The following is a 7,109-nucleotide window of genomic DNA, read 5'->3' as shown; positions in this document are numbered from 1 at the left end:
ACATTGTATATATGAACTCTAATAGATTTATTTCTACTTTTTGAATGATATCATTATTCCATTATATATGCTCCAACAGTTATTAGCCTATGTGTTGTGTCTATATTTTTCTTATAGGCTAAATGCCAGCTAAGAGTAAGTACTCCTTAGATGAATCAGTATCAGCAGGGCCGGCCCATGCATGAGGCAAGGTAAGGCACCTGCTTCAGGCGGCAGAATCCACCAGGGCAGCAAATCCCTCAGTGAAGATGCTGGGAACTGAACATGGGACCTTCTGCATACAAGACAAATGCTCCACCATTAAGCCACAGCACTAATCATGCAATCTTATCACAAATCAGGCAAGCGTTGTTTGCTGTTTGCAGGTAAACCCTGACCCACAACCCCAGGGTTTATATATGAGCAGGGTAGATTGACAAAAACTAAACAAAATACATTTGTCCTGAATTGTGACATCTAGTCTGCAGGAAGGGCCATATCTCAAGGTAGAGCACATGTTTTGCATGCAATCCCTGGGCTGGGCAAGAAGCTGCCTAAGACCCTTGAGAAACACTGCCGGTCTGTGTCAACAGTACTGGGCTAGATGGGCCAGTGATCTGACTCAGCACAAGGCAACTTCTTATGTTCCTAGGACAATGGGGAAGTGCTGCCAGTCAGAATAGATGAGGCTAGGTTAAATGGGACCCATGATCTGACTTGTTACAAGGCCCTCCTGTATACATCACCACTTGGAATTTAAGTGTTGTGTTTATTTAGTCCCTCCTCAAACCACAGACAAACAGTTCCTTTCTTTCACAGTTCCTATCCGAACATTAAAGGCAGCCAAGGGGAAGAAAATAGCTTGCCGCCAGGTCTGCTAACATAACCTGCTTCTTTGCACTGCCATTCATTTCCTTCCCTGACTCTGCCTTGCCGGCATAAACTGCTGCATTAAAAGCCCATAAAGGGACTTCGCTTTCCCATATAATTTATGTCGAGGGAAACCATTAGGTCTTCAACAATGCAGCACTGTGCAGGTTATAAGGCGTGCATAAATTGCGGGCTGCCCCTCCCAAGATAGAGACTTGATGTCAGCAAAAGGAGTTATTCTGGACCCCTCAGGTGACAGGGGGATGGACTGATAAACGGCTGCCTGTTTAGGGATGGCAAATTCCTTGCCTTGGAGGCAAAGAGGGAGTGTTCCGGGCACATATTTCTGCTCTGAAATCACTCCCCTGTGCCTGCTGGCCTACTATTTTCCTCCTCCTCCTCCTCCCTCCTTCAGGTTTTACCCTCTGAAATATCCCAGATAAGAGGAATCCCGGAATGCTGTTTTTTGTGTCATTTTTTACCCTTGCCTAGGCTGAGCCTGGCAAACATCCTAGTTCTGTTAAGGATGGCAAGGTGACGAAGAGGGGAGCAGCAGAGATGAAAAGGCTGGGCATTCCTCTGTGGCAGGAAGCACCTCTGGAATTCATAGCTGCTGGGCCTGTTTCATCGAAAGCTGCTCTAAACACAGGCATTTGTGAGCAGACAGTTTTTGCTCCTTTTTTTTAAAAAAAGGAAATGTAAAACATTGCACACAGAAAGAAAGAAGGAGACTCATTGACAATGGGCAGCTGTTTCTCTCATTTGAGGCCCCCTCTGTACCTATGCACCCCACTTTTATCATGACAAAAGCACTTCATTCAGACATTTCAAACAAGAAAAGCCCTGCTGGGTCATGCCAAAGGACCATTGATTTGAGCATCCTGTCTCATGGTGGCCAGCCAGATGTCTGTGGGAAGCCTTTAAGCAGAACCAAAGTGTGACATTGCTCTTGCGATGATTCTCATCCATTGGGTCCCTGCCAGCATGGGGGAGTGAGCAATCTTGACTAACCTTGTTGGCACCAAGCCTTGCGTAGGGGTGCTCCCCTCAGCACACAAAGTACGTTTCCGAATATAATTCAAAGTGTTAGTGCTGACCTTTAAAGCCCTGAATGGCCTTGGCCCAGTATACCTGAAGGAGTTTCTCTGACCACATCGTTCAGCTGAGGTCCAGCTCTGAGGGCCTTCTGGCGGTTCCCTCGCTGCGAGAAGTGAAGTTACAGGGAACCAGGCAGAGGGCCTTCTCAGCAGGTGTTCTCCCTGTGGAATGCCCTCCCATCAGATGTCAAGGAGATAAACAACTACACTGCTACCTCGGGTTAAGAACTTAATTCGTTCCAGAGGTCCGTTCTTAACCTGAAACTGTTCTTAACCTGAGGTACCACTTTAGCTAATGGGGCCTCCCACTGCCACCACCACACGATTTCTGTTCCCATCCTGAAGCAAAGTTCTTACCCTGAGGTACTATTTCTCGGTTAGTGGAGTCTGTAACCTGAAGCGTCTGTAACCTGAAGCGTCTGTAACCCGAGGTACGACTGTAAATCCCCAAAGGGTGAAGTTCAGGGCGAGAACACATTCCTCATACCCCTCTCAATTTAAGCAGGACATTCCCGAATTACGGAAGACATTCCAGCTTCTGACTGAATCATGGAATGTCTTGTTTTGGGGTCTGGCATTCTGGCACAAATCAGCTGGCTCATGCCAGACTACCAGACCAAAAGAAGCTCCTTTTTTGGTTTCGCACTCTCACACAAATCAGCTAGCTCCTGCAAGATCTCAGGACCAAAAGACAATTGTCCCGATTTTCATCAGTGGTATGTTGGAGATGTGACCCTTCGTGTTGACTGTATGCAGAGTATCCTCTAATCCTAAAGCTCTGCTGCCTTACAGTTATACTTGTTTGTGAGAAAGGCTTTGGGAGTAAACCCCAAGGAAAAATCCATACCCGCTCCTTTGTGGGACATCTTTGGGAGAAGAAAAGTCTAAGGACACAAATCCAGAGTGGAGTCCCTTAAACAGTTGAGTGGTGTCTTCTTCTTCTTTTTGTATATAATTTTTATTAAATTTTCTGTTTTACAATTTTAAGTACTCATTTTTATATCCTTAAGATATAATTGACTTCCCTTCTCTTTCCATGGTTCATTTTACATATCATAAATCCCTGTGTATTTTACAAAAACTATACCATTCAGTATTCCATTATTGCATCCATCAACACTTATTCACACCGTTGAATTTATCTTAATGCTGCCAGCGTTTTCAGCTGTACACAATTATTTCCCATATATTCAATAAACGTTTTCGAATCTTCTCTAAACGTATGTTCTTCTTGTTTTCTTATTCTATATGTTAAGTCTGCAAGTTGTGCATATTCTGTTAACTTAAGTTGCCATTCTTCTTTGGTTAGGAACTCACTCGTTTTCCATTTTTGGGCTAACGAAACATGGGCTGCAGTAGTGGCATACATAAATAACCTTTTTTGACACCTGGGAATTTCAGTCTGAATTATCCCCAACAGAAAGGACTCTGGTTTTTTTTTTGGGGGGGAAAGTATTTTTAAACATTTTTTTCCATTCATTATGGATCATTTCCCAATACTCTTTTTACCCTTTTACAAGTCCACCACATATGAAAGAATGTTCCCTCAACCTCTTTGCATCTCCAGCACTTACCTGATTCAGTCTTATACATCTTAGCGAAGCCTACCTGAGTTAGATACCATCTGGAAATCAATTTCAAGTAGTTCTCCATCAAAGAATAACATGTAGTGAAATTCAGATCACTTTTCCAGAGTTTTCCCCAGAGGTTAAAATCTATAATGTGACTGATATCTATTGCCCAGTGTGTCACTGGGGCTTTGACCAGCTCGTCTTTTGTTTCCCACTCTAATAACAAATTACACATTTTGGACAAAAGTTTATCTTTGTTTTGTAAATGTTCTTTTTCAAATTGTGAGCTTTGGTCTGAAAAACCATTTTTTTCCAATCTAATTTAAAGATTTCATGTAACTGATGGTGTCTTGGGTGGTGTCTTGGACACCTCCTTCCAGCAACTCCTGCAGCCAAGTCGGTACCCAACATATTGCTCTGTTTTCCTTTGGACCATATCAGTGAGACCAAGGGGTGTGTGTGTCTTGTTGTCTGGGCAACCCAAGACCTTCATACACCTTGCCCAGGCTTGCATCCCAGGGAGGTCACTTACATCTAACACAGCAAAAACAACACTGGAGGCAGCAGTTATGAGTTACTGATCTCTGCGGTCACAGTGGTTTGGCTTCACCCTCGGAGGCGCACTCCATTGTCTTTTGAGACAGATGGATGCCAGCAATTGAAAGGGGTTACAGGGTCTGGGCCAGGAACGTCCAGTAATCTTCATGGATGAGAAGGAATTTGGTCTCAAGTCTCTCTAGTTTGCCCAACACACCACAACGGTCCCTCACAAAATGCTACCCTTCAAATTGTTCGAGAAATTCACAAAACCTATGAGGGCACCTGCTCTGTTTTACCTCACAGTGACTGTTGGTTACAACTATTACCTCACAATGGCCATTTGATTCTACCTCACAGGGACCGTTGGTATAACAGTGACTGTTCTATAACTATTACCTCACAGTTACAGATAGGTAGCCGTGTTGGTCTGCCATAGTCAAAATAAAAAAATTCCTTCCAGTAGCACCTTAAAGACCAACTACGGTAAGTTAGTTCTTGGTTAGTTCTCCAAGAACTAAGTTGGTCTTTAAGGTGCTACTGGAAGGTATTTTTTTATATTACCTCACAGTTATCCAAAGCAGTCTTCGTGACTGAGATGACAGCTAAGGAAGAAACCTGTCATTTGAAAGTGAAGCAAAAAAGCATTTGTAAACCTCCACCGCCTATGAGCTTATCCAAATTAGAGGGCACTTTTCACTGCCCATCTACCCTGGAACAGCCCCATTAACCAGTCACTATGACTTTTACCTGTAAGGCCAACTGAGGCAAGGTCCTGGCCTTTGGGGAGGGGAATATACTTGATAGTACTGTGTCAACTGTGGACTCATTGTCTCGAGCTACTGGGGTGGGTATGGATGACACCCATAGACCATGGATCCTTTCACAGAATTGTAGGTTTGTACAGTGGGACACGGGTGGCGCTGTGGGTTAAACCACAGAGCCTAGGACTTGCCGATCAGAAAGTTGGCAGTTCAAATCCCCGCGACGGGGTGAGCTCCTGTTGCTCAGTCCCTGCTCCTGTCAACCTAGCAGTTCGAAAGCACATCAAAGTGCAAGTAGATAAATAGGTACCGCTCCGGTGGGAAGGTAAATAGTGTTTCCGTGCGCTGCTCTGGTTCGCCAGAAGCGGCTTAGTCATGTTGGCCACATGACCCGGACACTGTACACTGGCTCCCTTGGCCAATAAGGGGAGATGAGTGCCACAACCCCAGAGTTGGTCACGACTTGACCTAATGGTCAGGGGTTCCTTTACCTTTACCTTTACATCACAGGTTTGTGCCCCCAGTCTTACATAGTGGTGCCCTCCCCCACCCATCTCCTGCTTCTCTGGCCATGCTGATTCTTTCCCTAAAATCACTGGCTTCTTCAGCTCATCCTTCCTTAAAGGCTCCTTTCCCCTGAGGGTTCATTTTTCACACTCCACCTACCCTTTTCATGAGAATTTCCTGTTTCCTGGAATTGCTTGCTTCCTGCACAGCTCAGCTTCAGGGCTTTCTGCCTGAAAGCTCTGACTGCTGCTCCCTCTGTCTGTGACATCGCCGTTGCACGGCCTGGGTGACATCAGTCGTCTTCTGTGACATCGTTGCTGCTTTGTGATATCACCACTGCTTAGCCAGAGGTTTTACCCCTGCCACAAAATCCCCGTATGCACTAAAACCAAAGATATAATAATACTAATTAGTCTCTCTGGAGATGAAAAACTTGCAGAGCATAGCTGGGGGGGGGGGGAGAAGTCTCCCTTCAATGCTTGTGAAGGAAATATTTGGGGCTCCACTCTCAGCAGATTGCTTTGATCCCTTTAACCATCAGTTGCTTTGTAGGCATGTTTGAAGATTAGGCTATGTGCATTTTTAAGAATGGCTGGCGATTAAGCAGGAAGCTGTCCAAATTACTTAACTCAGATAGCTGACTTGCCTGGGCAAAACCAGAAATTGATCACTGAAGAAGTTCAAACAAAGTGTCTATTATACACAATGGCAGAAAAAGGGTTCAGCACAAGGGTCCTCATCGTACTGTAAGATTTGGAGAAAGGCGAATTTCAAAGGAAGGCTGCTTCGGTTCTTGTATTGCTTCAGAAAGTGCAGAAACTTATTTTCCAAATCTTATTTTTCTATCTTTCTCTTTTAACCTCTTTTCTCTTCTTCTTCTTCTTCTTCTTCTTCTTCTTCTTCTTCTTTTTCTTCTTCTTTTCTTTCTTTCTTTCTTTCTTTCTTTCTTTCTTTCTTTCTTCCTTCCTTCCTTCCTTCCTTCCTTCCTTCCTTCCTTCCTTCCTTCCTTCCTTCCTTCCTTCCTTCCTCTGCCCCTCCCCTTTTTTGTGTTTTTCTTGTACTTGGATAAAAGTCTTGGTTTAGTTTAAAAAAAATAAAAGGAAAATATATTTGTATTTTTCTTTATAAAGCTTAATAAAATTGATTCAAAAAAGAAAGAAAGTGCTGTGTAGATAGGTTTGCCTTTAAATGTGAACTGCATTTCTCCTCCATCCCTACCCAAAATCCTTATGAATTGTTTTAACACACCCCAGTCTGGAAGAACAACTCTTCAAATACAGTTTTGTATTTCTTTTAATTAACACCCACCCACCCACATTTTAGCCTGATCTTGTTGTTCTGTTTCCTGCAACCCAGCTGCCTGATTTATATTAATGGATAAATGGCTGGCAGGCTGAATGAATATATAAACTGAAAATATGGAACAGGTATCAGATGCAGCAGGAACAACAGAAAATAAACGACCTGCATTCGAGAAGTTCATTCACAGGGCTGTGCCAAATTAAAAGCAGAAGATTGCAGTCATGTATCAAGAAGGCTGTGAATATAGCTAGCTTTAATTAAATTTAAGTTTCTAATATCTAACCAAGGAGATGTATAGCCTGAACCTACATTCCCCAAGGGTGCAAGACCTCATCCTTCACCTCCTAAAAATTCACACACATAACATCCCAGTTTCATTCCTGGAGGAAGCCTTTTCGCAGACACTCAGATGCACCTTCACACACTTAGAAGGAACACAATTTTTCCGACTCAGATTTTATCTGAAGATGTTAATGGTCTCC

The 7,109-nt window shown here is 43.6% G+C and overlaps 1 long non-coding RNA gene across 1 annotated transcript; it reads right to left on the bottom strand.

Moving 5' to 3' along the window:
- Window positions 1-3,909: 3,909 nt before the first annotated feature.
- LOC310708957 lies at window positions 3,910-5,697 on the bottom strand. Its single transcript, XR_014527258.1, has 3 exons — window positions 5,485-5,697; window positions 4,619-4,672; window positions 3,910-4,453 (listed from the first exon to the last, which is right to left on the bottom strand). It is a non-coding gene; the product is annotated as an uncharacterized lncRNA (long non-coding RNA).
- Between the last annotated feature and the right edge of the window lie 1,412 nt (window positions 5,698-7,109).

This window comes from Podarcis liolepis, assembly GCF_965112155.1.
Source record: "Podarcis liolepis genome assembly, chromosome: 6".
Taxonomy (NCBI): Eukaryota; Metazoa; Chordata; class Lepidosauria; order Squamata; family Lacertidae; genus Podarcis; species Podarcis liolepis.
This window is presented reverse-complemented; position numbering and strand designations above follow the sequence as displayed.